This window comes from Rhinoderma darwinii, chromosome 3 (assembly GCF_050947455.1).
Source record: "Rhinoderma darwinii isolate aRhiDar2 chromosome 3, aRhiDar2.hap1, whole genome shotgun sequence".
Classification (NCBI taxonomy): Eukaryota; Metazoa; Chordata; class Amphibia; order Anura; family Rhinodermatidae; genus Rhinoderma; species Rhinoderma darwinii.
The window spans coordinates 410,071,225-410,089,081 of NC_134689.1; the positions used below are offsets into that span (position 1 = coordinate 410,071,225).

The window sequence follows — 17,857 nt, forward strand, 5'->3', positions numbered from 1 at the left end:
AAAACAAAAGTGAAAATACGAAAAATGGCTGCGGAGGGAAGGGGTTAAGTCTAAGGCTACAAGATCGCGAAACATCGCGTGGTTAAGGGCCTGTTCACATCACCGTTCGCTTTTCGTTCTGGGGTTCCATCTGAGGTTTCCGTCGGGTGAACCCCGCAACGGAAAGTGAAACCACAGCTTCCGTTTCAGTCACCATTGATATCAATGGTGACGGAAACATCGCTAATGGTTTCCGTTCGTTACCATTCCGGCAGGTTTCCGGTTTTCCGACGGAGTCAATAGCGCAACTCCGACTCCGCTATTGATTCTGTCATTAAAACGGAAACCTGCCGGAATGGTGACGAACGGAAACCATTAGCGATGTTTCCGTCACCATTGATATCAATGGTGACTAAAACGGAAGCTGTGGTTTCACTTTCACTTTTCGTTGCGGGGTTCACCCGACGGAAACCTCCGACGGAACCCCGGAACGGAAAGTGAACGATGATGTGAACAGGCCCTGATGAGTCAAAGGTGGAACTTTTGGAACACGAGTCTCGCTGACGTAAAGCCAACACCGCCAACAGTCAAACATGATGGTGGTAGTGTGATGGTCTGGGTTGCTTTGCTTCTGCAGGACCTGGACGACTTGTCATAATTGATGGAAGCATGAATCAGAAATCCTGAAGGAAAATGTCCGCCCATTAGTTTATAACCTAAAGCTGAAGCGCAGTTTGGTTATGCAGTAGGACAATGATCCTAAGCACTCAAGCAAGTCCACCTCTGAATGGCTCAGAAGAAACAAAATGCGGTTTTTTGAAGTGGCCGAGTCAAAGTCGTGACTAGATTTCTATTGAGATGCTTTGGCAAGACCTTAAACGAAAAGAAGAGTGGGCCAAAATTTCTCCATAGCAATGTAACATTTTTAGCGCAAGTTATTGCAAATGTTTAATTGCATTTGTTACCTTTAAGGGTGGCACAACAGGGGGACAATAACGTTTTCTTTTGTGTGATATAAGTTTTAAAATATCTTTATCCTCAATAAATTCAGTAATCGTGTTTACTTGTGTTGCCTTTATTTTCTATTAAAATTATTTGAATTTAAGTCTCAGTTCACATGACGGAGTTTGTTTGGCTGGTCCCACCGCAAAATCCGCCATGGAATTATTCCTGCCGTCGGCAGGGAGATTCCTCTTACCATTCACTTTAATGGGAGGTTCGGGCAGAAACCGCCGAGGATTGGGCAGAACGCTTCTTTTCCAGCTAGCTGAAAAAATCAGCTGGCGGGAAAAAGAAGCGTCCGCCTCCTATTGTAGTGAATGGGAGGCGGAATTTTGCGGCGAAATCTGCAGCGAAAATTCCACCGTGTGAACATACCTTAAATGTGACAAATTAGCAAAAAAATTAAAAATTGGGTGAGAGGCAAATGAATTTTTACAGCACTGTACACAGAAGGCTAAAATGCAGAGTGAGCTCAGCCTAACTCATGTTCTTTATAAATTAAAATAAAGAGTAACGCCTCATGCACACGACCGTGTGCGCCGTCCGTGTCCCGTCAGTGATCCGATGAAAGATAGAACATGTTCTATCTTTCCTCGGATAAGAGACTCGGGCCTTTTTTCACTGACCCGATTCACCCGCTAAAGTGAATGGTTCTGTGAAGACTACCGGGTGCCACTCGGATGCCGTCAAAAACGGCCCGAGTGGCACAACGGTCTTGTGCATGAGGCATTATCGTTCCAAAAGAAAATTCGTACAGATATTACTTTTTTTTTTCTGTGGCCTTTTATGTGGTTGACTCTTCTTAGTATTTCAGATTTCCATGTTATTACACAGCTTACTAAGATTTTATTTCATAACTGCAGTAGACCAAGAATAAAATAGTAAAAATAACCAGATTAATTACATTTTCAGATAAGTGCAAATTAAAAGCAAAATAACTCATAGTAATAAACATCTTCTTTATGTCTTGATAGATAAAATAGAAGTAAATGCTAATGTATGAAATAATACTAATACAACTAGTAGAGCCACATGTCTTTCCTGGTCTTCACCTCCCTGGAGAGGGATTAAAGCTTCTTCAAATTTTCCAGGGATCTACTGATTCTTAAAGGATGTCTTGCTCTTCTGTTTTGGAACCAAACCTGAATAAATATGAAAAGATTTAAAAAAAAATAAACTTTAAAGGGGTTTTTCCATGAGGGACACTTATGACATATCCACAGGACTATGAGTAAGAACAGTTTTGTTTGAAACGCGTAAGCTGTAACACACCTAACCAGTGCCCTCCCTGTATTTTTAAGGATGAACGAATAAAGCTCTTTTTATATTTTAAGGATTATACTGTACTGGTACCTCAGGAAGCTTTGCACATGCCCAGAAACCAATTTAGCAAAATATGCGCTCAACAAGTCAAATAGCGCTCCTTCCGGTCTGAATCCTGCCGTGTGTCCAAACAGCAGTTTGCGATCACATATGGGGTATTGCTGTACCCTGGAGTAAATGCTTTACAACTTTACAAAAAAAAAGACATTTGTAAATTTCACCTCTACCTTGCTTTAATTCCTGTGAAATGCCGAAAGGGTTAAGAAACTCTCTAAAAGCTGTTTTGAATACTTTGAGGGGTGCAGTTTTTAAAATGGGGTGATTTATGCGGGGGGGGGGGGGTTTAAAAAAAATATAGGCCCCTTAAAGCTACTTCAGAACTGAACTGGACCCTATAAAAATAGGCTTTTGAAATTTTCTTGAAAATGTGAGAAATTGCTGCTAAATTTATAATCCTTGCAAAGTCCTAGAAAAATAATATTTTGTTCAAAAAATTATGCCAACATAAAGCAGACAAATGGTAAATGTTAATTAGCAACTATTTTGTGTGATATTACTATCTCTCTTACAAGCCGATACATTTAAATTTAGAAAAATGGAAATTTTTGCAATTTTTCTCAAAGTTTTGGTGTTTTTTTTACAAATAAGCAATGAATTTATTGACCAAATTTCACCCCTGACATAAAGTACAATTTGTCACGAGAAAATAATCTCAAAATCGCTTGGCTAGGTGAAAGAATTCCAAAGTTATTACCACATAAAGCGACACGTCAGATTTAAAAAATGGGGCTCTGTCATTTAGTCCAAAAGTGGCTGCGACGGGAAGGGGTTAAGAATAATATTATAAAATTCTGATGATGATAATAATAAAGTATCAATTTTAATACATAAAAACAGTAATAATCATAAATGATGATGATTTAATATATCTAATAATCACTATAGTGTAATAGTGCAGTCATAATAATAATAATAATAATAATAATAATAATAAAATAATAAAATAATGATAATATATATAAAAATAACAATAATAAATGATCATTTATTTTATTAATAATAATCATAATAATAGAATAATAATATTAATAATGTAGTAAAAATAAAATAATACTTATAATGCATAAAAACAATAAGCATAAATTATGATTTAATATTTCTACTACTACTACTACTACTACTACTACTACTACTGCTAATAATAATAATAATAATAATATTAATAAAAACAACGCTTTATTATTACCTGTAAGACATTGTCTTATGGTTATAAATTTCCACTCGGGCCTTGCGTCCATCCTGTCCATTACCAGAAAATGTTCCTTTAGGAAACAAGAAATATATGTTAAACTAAAATATTTAAACCAAAAATTTCTTTGTTCAAATTATATACTTCAACATATAAATGTACTTTAAATATTAACAAAATATTAGCTCAAATTAAAATTATTTAGAAAAATTAAATATCTAAAATAATAGCATAAAATATCAAAAAGTAATACTCCACTGCAAAAAAACATTTAACAATTATTTACAGTGTAAGGTGATGGTAAGGAGCAACTAAAACACTCCTAAATGCCCATATGGGAAATCTCTGGAAAAGTAGAACCTCTTTACACTATACAATTCCCTTTTAGTTGAAAGTTCAAAAACAGTGGCCCTTCCCACCCTAGTAATGCCAGGCTGCTGCTGCTATCTTGTATCTGGCTGGTTATGAAAAATGTGGGGACTTCACGTCATTTCTTTCTGATTATTCATTTATTTATTTTTTAAATTACGTGGGGTCCTTCCTATTTTTCATAACCAGCCAGATACAACACAGCAGCAGGCTAGCATTACAAGAATGGGAAAGGCCATGGTTTTTGAGCTTTCCCAGCCTAATAATGCCAGCCTGCTGCCGCCCTTGTACCCGACCGTCGCTACAGATGGTCGGATACTGTATCGTACCTGGCTCTTCCCGGTACCCCTGGTCATGGTTTTTGGGCTCCCTTACCCGACCATCACTACAGATGGTCGGTTACTGGATCATACCCGGTTCTTCCCGATACCCCTGGTGGAGGTGGGTACCGGGGGAATAATGGTGGGGAGTTAGTTTTAGCCTTTTCACCAGCTAACACTAAGCCTTTCCTTAGTAATGGATGCTGTCAATCAGCCAACGGCAATTACTAAGGCGGTAGTAATATAGTTAAAAATACAGAGACATAAAAAAAGTATGTTATTGAAATTAAAAAAAAACACATAACCCTCGTTAACCATTTTATTGAGAATTAAAAAAATGCAGTCATCTAAGTAGTCCTCAAACCAGAAGTAGTTCTACAACCGAACGTGTAAAAAACACAACGTGTAAAAAAATCAGTAACACATAAAAAAGCAAAACAATTATTACACTTACAGTTTCCTGGGATTAGTGCTGGAGCAATGGGAAACTCCTGACATCACTTCCTGTTTATGGATAGTGATGTCAGGAGCAGTGCTGGAGTCCCAGAGAAGAGCGCTAGTAAAGGCTCTGACTCGGGACTACGGTCCAGGGAAATCTCCTGACGTCACTGTCCATATATGGATAGTGATGTCAGGAGCAGTGTCGGAGTCCCGGGGCAGAGAGCTAGCTCGGCTCGGGGACTTCATGCCGCGTGAATCGCCCCATTGGATTTTAATGCAGCCATGTGACGGCCGTACAAAAAAATAGGGCCTTAAGGGTGCATTGAAAAACATAAGATATTTTGGACTAACTAACTAACCAAAGGTAATTGGACAATTATCTCAAAAGCTATTTAATGGGCTGCATGGGCTATTCCCTCATAATCCATCATCAATTAAGCAGTTAAAAGGTCTGGAGTTGATTCCAGGTGGGGCATTTGGAAGCTGTTGCTGTGAACCCACAACATGAGGTCAAAGGAGCTCTCAATGCAAGTGAAACAGACCATCGTTAGGCTGAAAAAAATGAAGAAATCCATCAGAGAGATAGCACAAATGTTAGGAGTGGCTAAATCAAGAGTTTGGTACATTCTTGACAAAAAAGAGCGCACTGCAGATCTCGTGTACTCCAAAAGTCCTGGACGTCCATGGAAGACAACAGTGGTGGATGATCGCAGAATTCTTTCCATGGTGAAGAAAAACCCCTTCACAACATCTACCCAAGTAAAGAACATTCTCCTGGAAGTAGGTGGATCAGTATCTAAGTCTACCATAAAGAGAAGACTTCATGAGAGCAAATACAGAGGGTTCACCACAAGGTGGAAAACATTAATTAGCCTCAAAAATAGAAAGGCCAGATTAGACTTTGCCAAACAACATCTAAAGAAGCCGCGCAGTTCTGGAACAGCATGAAACTAAGATCAACCTTGTACCAGAATGATGGGAGGAAGAAAGTATGGAGAAGGCTTGGAACGGCTCATGATCCAAAGCACACCACATCCTCAGTAAACATGATGGAGGCAGTGTGATGGCATGGTGGGGGCAGTGTGATGGCATGGGCATGCATGGCTGCCAAAGACACTGGGTCACTAGTGTTTATTGAGGATGTGACTGAAGACAGAAGCAGCCGGATGAATTCTGAAGTGTTCAGGGATTTACTTTCTGCTCAGATTCAACCAAATGCAGCAAGGTTGATTGGACGTCGCTTCACAGGACAGATGGACAATAACACGAAACATACTGCGAATGCAACCCAGGAGTTTATAAGGCAAAGAAGTGGAATATTCTGCAATGGCGAAGTCACCAGATCTCAACCTGATCGAGCTGCATGTCACTTACTTAAGACAAAACTTAAGGCAGAAAGACCCACAAACAAGCAACAACTGAAGACGCTGCAGTAAAGGCCGGGCAAAGCCTCACAAAGGAGGAAACCCAGCGTGTGGTGATGTCCATGGGCTCCAGACTTCAGGCCGTCATTGCCTGCAAAGGATTCTCTACAAAGTCTCAAAAAATTTTTTTTTTATTTCTGGTAATGTTAATTTGTACAATTACTTTTGAGCCCCTGAAATGAGGCTTTGCCCTGTGTAGAGAAATGGTGGCAATTCCTAAACATTTCACAGGATATTTTTGTTCAACCCCTTGAATTAAACCTGAAAGTCTAAACTTCAATTGCATCTCAGTTGTTTCATTTCAAATCCAATGTGGTGGCAGCAGAGCCCAAATCATGAAGATTGTATTGTCAGGTCCATATTTCACACCGAATAACCACCTCTGTAAATTGAAAGCTGAAGGCATGCCTGGAAAGAAGTACACCACACAAATGTCTGAGGTACAGCTTCAATGTCAGCCAGGAGGAACTGCCCTTTATTCAGAACAAAGAAACACACACAGAGAAGACACATGCCCCTCCCTATAGATGTGTGACTTGCTTGAATTCCATTGGCTCTTCTGCTGTAACTTTTGCTATACATTCTTCTGCACACTCCTCTTTGCATTCCAGGGGGCGGTGTCTTCCATAGGTGTGTCCGACATGAACAAAGAACTTGTTATATATATCAGTATATTACACAAAGAACTGAAATGTATATACATATATGTGAGGATAATATTTTTCAGACAATATACATAGTAATGATCCCTGACAGTCCCCCCTAAAAATATTATTACTCTATCCCTGAGTCTTGCCTAGCAACCTACCACTGACCACTCGAACCAGGCGGGTAGGGGTTTTGGATTTCTTCACCAGCTTGAGACGAGCTACTCCTGATGAGTAACCCCCCTTTGTACCTGGACTTCCAAGGTGTCGGAGTGGTCCTAACTTTCCCTATTCTCCTCTGGATACAGGATGGTTGTCTTGATATAATCTACAAACCGCTGCTGGTTGTAATATATATATATATATATATTAATCCGGTCTACATTTTTATTAACAGTAATAATTGTCGCACTGTCACTTACTGTCCTAATGGGACTTTACCCCTGCAGATATGACAGGTCATGGGCAGCACAGTGACCTTCACATAAAACTCCTCAGATTGTAATTTGCAGCACCGTGGCATATTTACACACATTATAATTATAAACCTCAGACATTATAAACAATAGGGCCTCATACAATAACATAATGCTATCACCAATCTTATGCTATCACCCTCAGGTCTCGGGTCCCATCAGTTCATTGCCAGTCCTGTACACCATCGTCTTCTTCTTCTCCTGTCTTCTGCTCTTCACTGACTGTCACCCTCAGGGTAACCCACACAATTGTGGAGTCAGACTACGTTGGTGTCCAGTGGGGGAGTTATTATTACCCCCTCCTGGTCACTTACTTATCAAAACACTTGATCCTGCTGACGGATTCACTCAGGTCTTTGGTCTTTACTTTGCTGATGTCATCAGGACTTGGTTTGGTCCTTCTCATCTGTCCGACACGTCTCCTTTAGTTTACGTCATCAGGCTGTACATAGCACCGCATGTTGTGAGCCTGGGGTGAGATCCCACGTAGGCGGATTAGTGGAGTTGTATTGTGACTATCAAACCCTCCGCATCTGTACTCTTCCTCTGGCAAGTTACTCGTCTGGGCGGCCGCTTAGAATTGTGACACTGCCGTCAGTTCATGATAAACGCGTTGTACTGGCTCAGGCTGTGCCTGCCGCATCTCAGTGATGGAGTTCATCATATTAAAAGTCTTCTAGTTCATGTTTACTGGCACTTGCTGGGGACCCCCAACTCTTGTCAATTGTTAAAATAAATACTAATCTGGTGATAACATCATCCGCATACATTATAAACGTTGTTCTAAGTACATACAATAATGTCAGGCCCCTAAATGACATCAAACACCTTTATATAAGGAAAAACTTCTCTGTTACAATGGACAGGGCACCTAGAAGATGTGTAACTTACTGGGTACATTTCATTTGCACTTGGTGATACCCTTTCAGCAGGATTTGTACCTTGATCTCAGCTGATTGCCTGGAACATCTCCACCTCACAGAAAGATACACAGATTCCACATGTTTATCTGACAAGCGTCTTAAACCTATTTTTCTTACTCTAACCTGGTTCGTTCTACCTGGGAAGGCCTCTCAAGGTCGGTTCTCTTCGTGGGAGGCGGGTATGATAAGGGTGGCACCGGTCTGCCAGGACTGTTCTGTAGGCAAATCAAACAGCTCTAACAGAATTTAGCAGCGACAGCTGTAAAACCTGGGACATACCAATTAGATCTTACCAAATCGATCCTTGCAGTCTTGGGGCATATGTGAGGTCATACACCATCAAAACAAGTGCCATCAAGAGTGAATTGGGTGGTACCGGTTCACCTTCCTTTATCTGTCCACATTCTGTTAGAATCTGGTTCTCCCGCCTTCCGCTCCCAGTTGGACACTTCCTGTGGAGAACAAGCTTTTTCATTGCATAAACATTAATTGATCTTAATCAGATAATTCAATTGAAGAAAAACATTAACAAATAACATCTTTACATTAAACGTTCACACTGGTCAGTAACTAAAACTTACAAACTGATTCTCTTTCTTTATATACATATCTATACATACACATATACACTGCACAGAATTCTCTGCTCTAAAATTTCCCTTTCACAACAAAAATAAAAATAAATAAATAAAAATGTTTTCTAATGGGAATATCCCACTTCTGTACCTTTTATCTGACGCATGACTCTAATAGTCCAATGCTAAGGCTGGTCCAGAACTTTACATAAAACTTAACCTCAATATTTAATATTCCCACTAAACTTTTTAAATACAGTTATTAAACAAACTAACTTTGGGACAATGTCTAGAGAACTGCTGACATCTTATCATTGTACAAACACCAGTTCAATACTTGGGATAACATTGTTCCCCTGTCACTTACACACAACGTCTGTAGTGGGGAAAATACAGGCCGGGCTTCAGGCCCACCGAGAACAGGTCTACACACATGAGCACTTTGTCATACACTTCTACCTCGGGTAGTTGTATGTTCTGCAGTCGCTGGGACGGGTAATCTGGCCGGGCTGCACTTTTCACAGGTACCTTTGCTGTTTTACCTATGTCATGCCGTGCGCACATCATGCCGGCTGCTACAAACCTAGTGGTGGCATTATTGTATCCAGGGACAAGCCAATTTACTGACACCTGGCCGCACATACTCTTTTTGTCAGGTCTGTCTTCTCTCGCTCTCTCAATTGGCTTACCCGATGATCCAATAAAGTTCCTACTACCAATGGGCCCATAATTGTGGGCGATGCCAAAAGCGTACCTAGAGTCAGTGTAAATGTCGGCCGTCTTACCTTCTGCCAGGTTACAAGCCTCAGCGAGCACCTCCAGCTCCGCTCCTTGAGATGAACAAGAAGGTGAGAGTGGTTTCTGGATAATTTACCTGGTGCCTCGTATCCTGTCTTGTACATATTGTATAATAAAATATCTCTTTATTACAAATTTACATTAAAAACCCATGTCACATATAGATAGAACATCTCAAAGGGGTGGCGTCTTCATTCTCTAAAATAAAACCAAATGTTATACACTTCTCCACACTCATCTGATAATCACGAGCACTTTGAGAATCTCACTTTTATCAGGTTCTGCAAATACTTGATTAATACAAAAACAAATAAAAAGAAAACATTCCTAAAAACTTTACATCAAATTAACAATGTCCAGACAATTTTTGTTTTGCCTTCTCCCTCATCTAAATCCATAAAGACTCGTGTGAGTGACGTCACCTCTGCCTCCTGTGTAAATTTGCTGGAGGGGGATGGTATCTTACACAACCATCTACACAAACCTCAAAATGTAGGTTACTCTCATACACATTTAATCTGGATTACTCATTGGGGTCTCTTACACATTTTTAGATCTTCTGAAACCAAATTAATTAACTCAAAACAAACCAAAATTGTACCTGATCAGTTCCTTCACCCTTCCCCCCTTTGTGGACTCTGCGAAAGTAATGTAGCAGAGTTCAAAACTACATCTCAACATAACAAAGTCTGGCACTCTATCTGTGCGGCACTAGTTTAACCCCCTGTAATGTGCAACAGCCTGAAACAAAAATGACTTTTTCCTGACGAAAATACATTTGATCTTTACAATGACATAACTCATGTCTGAAATCAAAAGCAAAACAATTGTAGTTTGTTATTCAATAAAACAAAAAAATATTATATCTGATAACATTAATTACTGCAAACCAATAAACTGTATATATATATAGGGAACGGTGGGGGCACATACATTTTCAAAACCCCGTGTCTCACAGTATCTGTAGTTTAATACATCTGAATTAACATCAAAACACATGAAATCTGATCATATCAGAACACATAAATATCGTAACTTTTATCAACAACAGCGCATGCGCAAAAGAGAAGAAATTTATTTCGGTTTGTACACATTACATATATATATATATATCTCAGCAGTGCATATTGAAATCCCTTTGTCTCATCAGCCCTGCAGACTGCACCCAGTCAGCCCCCCTCCTCCTCCTCCTCCTCCCAAACACAGCACACTTTAGAGGGGAGGGAGGGGGGGTCACAAACTCACAGCTTCTCACAATCTTAACACTTTCAATGCCGGCAAAACAACATAGGTATCTGCAATCATTCATCACACCATTGTATAGGAATTATCTACGTTAATGTTTAACCATACAATCTGTCGGCCACCATCTCTATATTATGATGACGTGTTGCTTCATCTGTGAACTAGACTGGAACTTCTGTAAATAGAAAAAAAACACTACAAATGACAAAATTAACAAGGTGATTATTTCATACTGATTTGGTTGGGCCGGGCGTGGCCACATCAGGGGCAGGGGGGGGCAGCCTCTCCCATTGGAAACACAGTGCGCAGCTGTGAAGGGGGGGTGGTTTCCCACCCACAATGAGGACACACTCAACATGAGGTACGGACGCCATTACCGGGCGTTGGCTGGTCCTGTTTTCTAATACATATAACATACAATACCTTTCTTACTCCTAACTTCCATTCACTTCACCAAATCATGAATAGGATCGGGTGATCCTGATGATTTGAATATGGACCGTAAACCATCCATTCTAACAGTCTATATTATACACGTAATTTATATAACAATTTTCGATCTGCAACTCTTGGTCTGGCAGGAAATAATATAATTTCACAGTCTCCAACGCTAAGTCTCGCCGAAATAGTATAATCTCTAGTCTGCAATGTATTTATCATTACATCTCGCTAGAATTATAAAAATCTTTAATTAGACTCTCAAAAATATTCAATTAGACTCTCTGGCCTCGCTGGAAATATAAAAATTCCACAGTCTGCAGCTCTCTGGTCGTGTTATATAACTTTATCTATTTAGACTCTCTGGCCTCGCTGGAAATATAAAAATTCCACAGTCTGCAGCTCTCTGGTCGTGTTATATAACTTTATCTATTTAGACTCTCTGGCCTCGCTGGAAATATAAAAATTCCACAGTCTGCAGCTCTCTGGTCGTGTTATATAACTTTATCCAGTCCCTAACTACCCAGAGGATGGTTAGTCGGGCGCGACTAGGGTCTCACAGGTTTTCAACCTCACAGCGGAAAATATCACCTCTGTCGCCTGAGATAATCCAGGAAATCAACAAAAGGGTTCTACAGATCGCTACAAGACTGCCCACTAACACAGATAAGACGAAGATTTATAAAATCAATTCGCTTACCGTGTTATTGCGGAGGTGATCAAATTCATTCAGTGGGCAACTTTGAGTCCTCTGTTTCACCCTGTGATTGTCGACTGTCCGGATTTTGATTTTTCCTCGAGTGAGGTCCCGGGTTTCGGCACCAAATGTCAGGTCCATATTTCACACCGAATAACCACCTCTGTAAATTGAAAGCTGAAGGCATGCCTGGAAAGAAGTACACCACACAAATGTCTGAGGTACAGCTTCAATGTCAGCCAGGAGGAACTGCCCTTTATTCAGAACAAAGAAACACACACAGAGAAGACACATGCCCCTCCCTATAGATGTGTGACTTGCTTGAATTCCATTGGCTCTTCTGCTGTAACTTTTGCTATACATTCTTCTGCACACTCCTCTTTGCATTCCAGGGGGCGGTGTCTTCCATAGGTGTGTCCGACATGAACAAAGAACTTGTTATATATATCAGTATATTACACAAAGAACTGAAATGTATATACATATATGTGAGGATAATATTTTTCAGACAATATACATAGTAATGATCCCTGACAGTATCACTGTACAAATAGTTGTGGACCTAATTGTATATACACACACACACACACACACACACACACATTTATACGCACATACATATACACACGCGCACGCACACACACACACACACACACACACACACACATTTATACGCACATACATATACACACGCGCACGCACACACACACACACACACACATTTATACGCACATACATATACACACGCGCACGCACGCACACACACACGCACACACACACACACACATACACACACTTCATTTATCACTTAACTTACTCAGGTTTTCTTTTCTGCTGTGTCCGGAGTATTGAAGCTGCAGTGATTGGTTCAGGACCTTTGATCATGTGACAGTCATGTGATGTTCTCTAAGTTCCTGAAATCACTCTTACCAGCAGACCGTGGACGGAGGCTCCTGCATACATCTGTGTATGTGGGGATCTCTTTATGTCACAGACAGTGGCGTAACTACCGCGGTAGCAGCCGTAGCGGCTGCTACGGGGTCCGCGGCTTGAGGTGGCCCATGCCGCCAGCCAACACGCCCCCCCCCCCAATATGCTTGGTGGCGCCGCTAGCAGCCGTTATGGCTCCTACAGCAGTAGCGCCGCTACTATGGGGCCCGCACCGCCGAGCCTCCAACAAGTATGGGCCGGGTGACACAGGACCTCTCATGCCCGTAGGCGTCGCTAGCACCGGAGGGGGCCCTGGTGCTAGCGATAGCCAAATACATGAACTAGCGCTGAATGCCCGACCATTCTGCGCCTTAAAATGACGCTGATCGCGCTTCCATGCTTGAAAGGCCCTGATTGACGGGGCAAGTCATTCTGCCCCGCCAATCAGCGTCATTGGACGACGCTCGTTCAGCACCTGCAGACCTGCTCAGAAGAGAGATGATCTGCATCGCCAGCGAACAGGAACAGGATCATGTGAGTATGTAAAGTTTTTTTGTTTTTTTTTCTCTCATAAAACTGTTAATGGCATTATCTATAGTGGGGGCTCTATCTATGGGGGGGGGGGGGTCACCTATATCTGGGCCACTATATACAGGGGGGTCTATATGTGGGGATGTGGGGCACTAGCTACAGGGGTGGTCTGTATGTGGGGATGTTGGGCACAATCTACAGGGTGGTCTATATGTGGGGCACTATATACAGGGGGAGCTATATGTGAGACACTATACAGGGGTGGGCTATATGTAAAGCAATATCTAAAGCGGAGCTATTTTTTAGGGCACTTTCTATAGGGTGGGCTATATGTGGGACACTATATACAGGGGTGGGTTACCTGTGGGGTACTAGCAACAGGGTGGCTATATGTAGGGCACTGTCTACATAGGTGGGCTATACATGGAGCACTACCTATAGGGGAAGCTATATGTAGGGCAGCACTGTGGCTATGGGGACACTATCTACAGGGGGCACGGTGTGTGTGTGACAGTGTATGGTACTATTATAATCAGGGACACAGTGTATGGCGCTATTATATTTAGAGGTGCAAGAGGTGTTGAGAATTGTAACTTTGTTTATAGGTGCAGAAATGTTTAAAAAGTGAGAAGCTGAAGACATCTGAGTGGAAAACTGCAGAAATGGGTCATGGCCGGTAGAAATCCATCATAGATGTCTGGACCGGAGGGAGAAGAAAAGAACTAGAATCTGAGACGTCACCGGTGAGTCACTTAATGTAAATGTTTATTCTGCCTCTAATCATCACTGTAGTCATTGTGTGATCTGCAGCGAGATGATTATATGATATTTTTTTCTGTGAAACAGCATCTCCCAGCATATCCTTACCATTGTTCGGGCCATGCTTGGAGCTGTAGTTTTACGCCGTACAAACCTCTACGGCTGGGGTTGCACTAAATTGAGCTGTATTTGTCTTGGTGTTGTATATATGTACTGAGCTTGGTTCTGGTGCTGTATATACGTATGAGATTGGTTTTGGTTCTGTGTATATATGTACTGAACTTGGTTCTGGGGATGTATTTATGTACTGAGGTTGGTTCTGGTGCTGTATTTATGTACTGAGGTTGGTTCTGGTGCTGTATATATGTATGGGCTTGCTTCTAGTGCTGTATTTATGTACTGAGCTTGGTTCTAATGCTGTATATATGTACTGATCTTTGTTCTGGTGCTGTATATATGTCAGAGCTTGGTTCTAGTGCTGTATTTATGTACTGAGCTTTGTTCTGGTGCTGTCTATATGTACTTAGCTTGGTTCTAGTGCTGTATTCATGTACTGATCTTGGTTGTGATACTGTATATATGTCATAGCTTGGTTCGGGATCTGTAGTTTATATAGGTTATATTTATAATAACAAAATTGCAGGGTAAATGGAACTGTTCTCAATTCATTTTATATTTAATGGGAATCTGTCAGGTAGTTTTAACCCCTTGAACTGCCACCATGCAGTAATACATGACCTGACAATATATTTCCAAATATTTCCCTTGTATGTTTTTTTCAGATGCAGCAAAATTCTTAAAATCCACTTTTAAAATGACGCACACTATATGCTAATTACTCATTAGAGGGTCATGGGGCAGTGCCGCTATCCTGAAAAGTCACATAGTCCTGCCTCCACACCCACCTTTCCATGTTTGAGTGACATCTCCCTGGCTGATACAACTTTCTCGGATGCGCCATTGCCTTGTGGCACTATACACAAGGGGGGGCTCTGTGGCACTATACACAAGGGGGGCTGTGTGACACTATACACAAGGGGGCTGTGTGGCACTATACACAAGAGGGGGGCTGTGTGGCACTATACACAAGGGGGAGCTGTGTGGCACTATACACAAGGGGGAGCTGTGAGGCACTATACACAGGGGGGAACTGTGTGGCACTATACTCAAGGGGGAGCTGTGTGGCACTATTTACAAGGGGGAGCTGTGTGGCACTATTTAAAAGGGGAGGGCTGTGGCTCTATCTACAGGGGGCTGAGTGTGGCACAATCTACAGGGGTCTGTGTGTGGCACTTTCTATTAAGGGGGGCTGTGCTGCACTTTCTACTAAGGGGGACTGTGTGGCACTATATACAGTGGGAGCTGTATAGCGCTATATACAGTGGGGGCTTTATGGCAATATCTACAGGGGGCTGTATGGCACTATCTACAAGGGGGAGGTGGGGGCGCTATCTACAAATGGGGTGTGACACTGTCTATAGGCGGGGCTATATAGCACTGTCTAAAGGGGGGCTGTATGGCACGTTCTACAGGGGGCACTATTTATAAGGGGGGCTGCTTGTGCCACCCAGGGGGGGCCCCGGTCAAGCGTTTGCTATGGGGCCCAGTCTTTCCTAGTTACGCCCCTGGTCACAGTTCAGTCCCCACATACACAGATGTCTGCAGGACTCTACAGGAGAGCAGCCCATGAGCAGTGGAGCGACCAGCCCACCGGGAAAATTCCCGGTGAAGTACATGGCCAATCCACGCCTGGTGGCGTTTCCACCCCTGTAGAAGCCATAGCGGCTGCTAGCAGTGCCTCCGGATATGGCCCATGCCTGTGGGCGGAACGGGCCCTCTCATACCACAGACCCCGGTAGCAGCCGCTATGGCTGCTACAGGGGTAGCGATGCCACTGCCCAGCTTGTAAGATATGTGCACATATTTGGTATCATTGAAGTTGGCAGAAGTTACCAAATATTTATTTAGGGGTCTTTACCCAGTGGCTGCACCAGATGACAAAAAATATCACCTAAAATCACATATTCACATTTTTTTCAATTTATTTCCTTTTTTCCTTTTAAATTTTTTTAAAAAGTTAAATATGTCACTTATTTTTTTACACAATATGAAAGCCCAACATGTTCTGAGAAAAACAAGACCAAATATACGTAGGTTGGAAGAATAATAGAACAATTTGCTTTTAAATTGGCACATGGCTAAAACGTGAAAATTGGCCTGGTCAATAAGTGTTTAATGTGACTGTTAGGGGGTTATATATATTTTTGTAAATAATGTGTATTGTGTGTCAGAGAGATCAAAATGCAACACATTTTTTAAGTACTATGCTCCTTTTAATACATTTGGCGCTGATCTCGCCAACTATCCCCTCCCCATTGCCTGGTGTAAAATACGCCATTATTAGTATATGTGGCCATTGATTTCATTATTCTATATTACAGGTGACCTGGATAATGTTGGGACCTGCCAACAAGATGGTGGCCTGTAGCTCAGTACACATTGTGACATCATAAGATGACATCAGTATAATTCTACCATGTCATCCTGTGATGTCACGTGCTGCCCTGTATCTGAATAAACATTATGACATCACGAGCTTCCATTATAATAATACTGTCATGTATAAGCCGGAGCTCACTGCTTAGATCAGAAGATGAAGACCAAGGGCAGAATACAGGTAACTCCATCATCACTTTCTGAAGTTATTAGGGGGGGGGGGGGGTGTTATTAACAATGGTGATTCATACACCAGGTTTAAACTGAAGTAGGTCAGCATGAAATGCGCCAAATTTATTAAGAGGAAAATGATAGAACCCAATGGAGCCCATTACAAGTCCTGCCCGATGCCATTACAGGTGTGAACACAGCCTTATTTATCACTTGTCTCCACATCATTACTTGTAGCATGACACAGTAGTATAGAAGATATATGTATAGTATAGTATAGTATAGTCGGGGGCATTGCTGCCCTATAGTGCCCACCAAGGACATTACAGGGTTTTATTACATGATAACAACATTCAGCCCTTTATCCATTTCGTAAATGAATTCCCTCATTGAATAACGGGCCGTATGTCATTATTATGTAATAATCACCTTCATATATTATAAAATCTGTATGATCAGCGCATAGATACATTATATCATATATTATACAGTGTGGATGACAAATAGTGCAGACAAACACTGTTACCATAGCAACCAAAAGGAATCCAGCTTCTGTTGTTGGTTGCTGTGGGCAACACACACACTTTTTTGTCAACAGTCATTTATAGGGAGATTTCCCAGAAGTAGTGCAATGGAAAAGTGGACATGTGACCTGCAGAAACCAATCAGGATGCTGCTTTCAATTTTCTAGAGGCTGCGAGAAAATAAAAGCTAATTAGTTGCCATGGCGCCCAACGCTTTTCTCTTGCGCTTCCAATGACCGATATAGAGATGCTCCTATTACAGCAGTAAATATGTATATTTTATTATCATCATCATGTGTCGCAATCATCATTATCATCATCACCATCATTAACACCATCACTATCACCATCATCATCACCACCATCATTATTATCACCACCATCAAATCTCCATCATTATCATCAATCATCATCGTTAATATGGTTGTTGTTATTTTTATTATTATTATTATTATTATAATAATAACATACTTGGCCTAGTGATGGCAAAAAGGGGGTGGAGTAAAGCACAGCAACCAATCAGAGTACGGCTTTCATGTC

General features: G+C 41.4%; 1 long non-coding RNA gene across 1 annotated transcript; it reads right to left on the reverse strand.

Moving 5' to 3' along the window:
* Window positions 1-2,015: 2,015 nt before the first annotated feature.
* Window positions 2,016-17,414, reverse strand: LOC142748423 (uncharacterized). The gene is made up of 3 exons (XR_012882256.1): window positions 17,320-17,414; window positions 3,551-3,626; window positions 2,016-2,123 (listed from the first exon to the last, which is right to left on the reverse strand). It is a non-coding gene; the product is annotated as an uncharacterized LOC142748423 (long non-coding RNA).
* Between the last annotated feature and the right edge of the window lie 443 nt (window positions 17,415-17,857).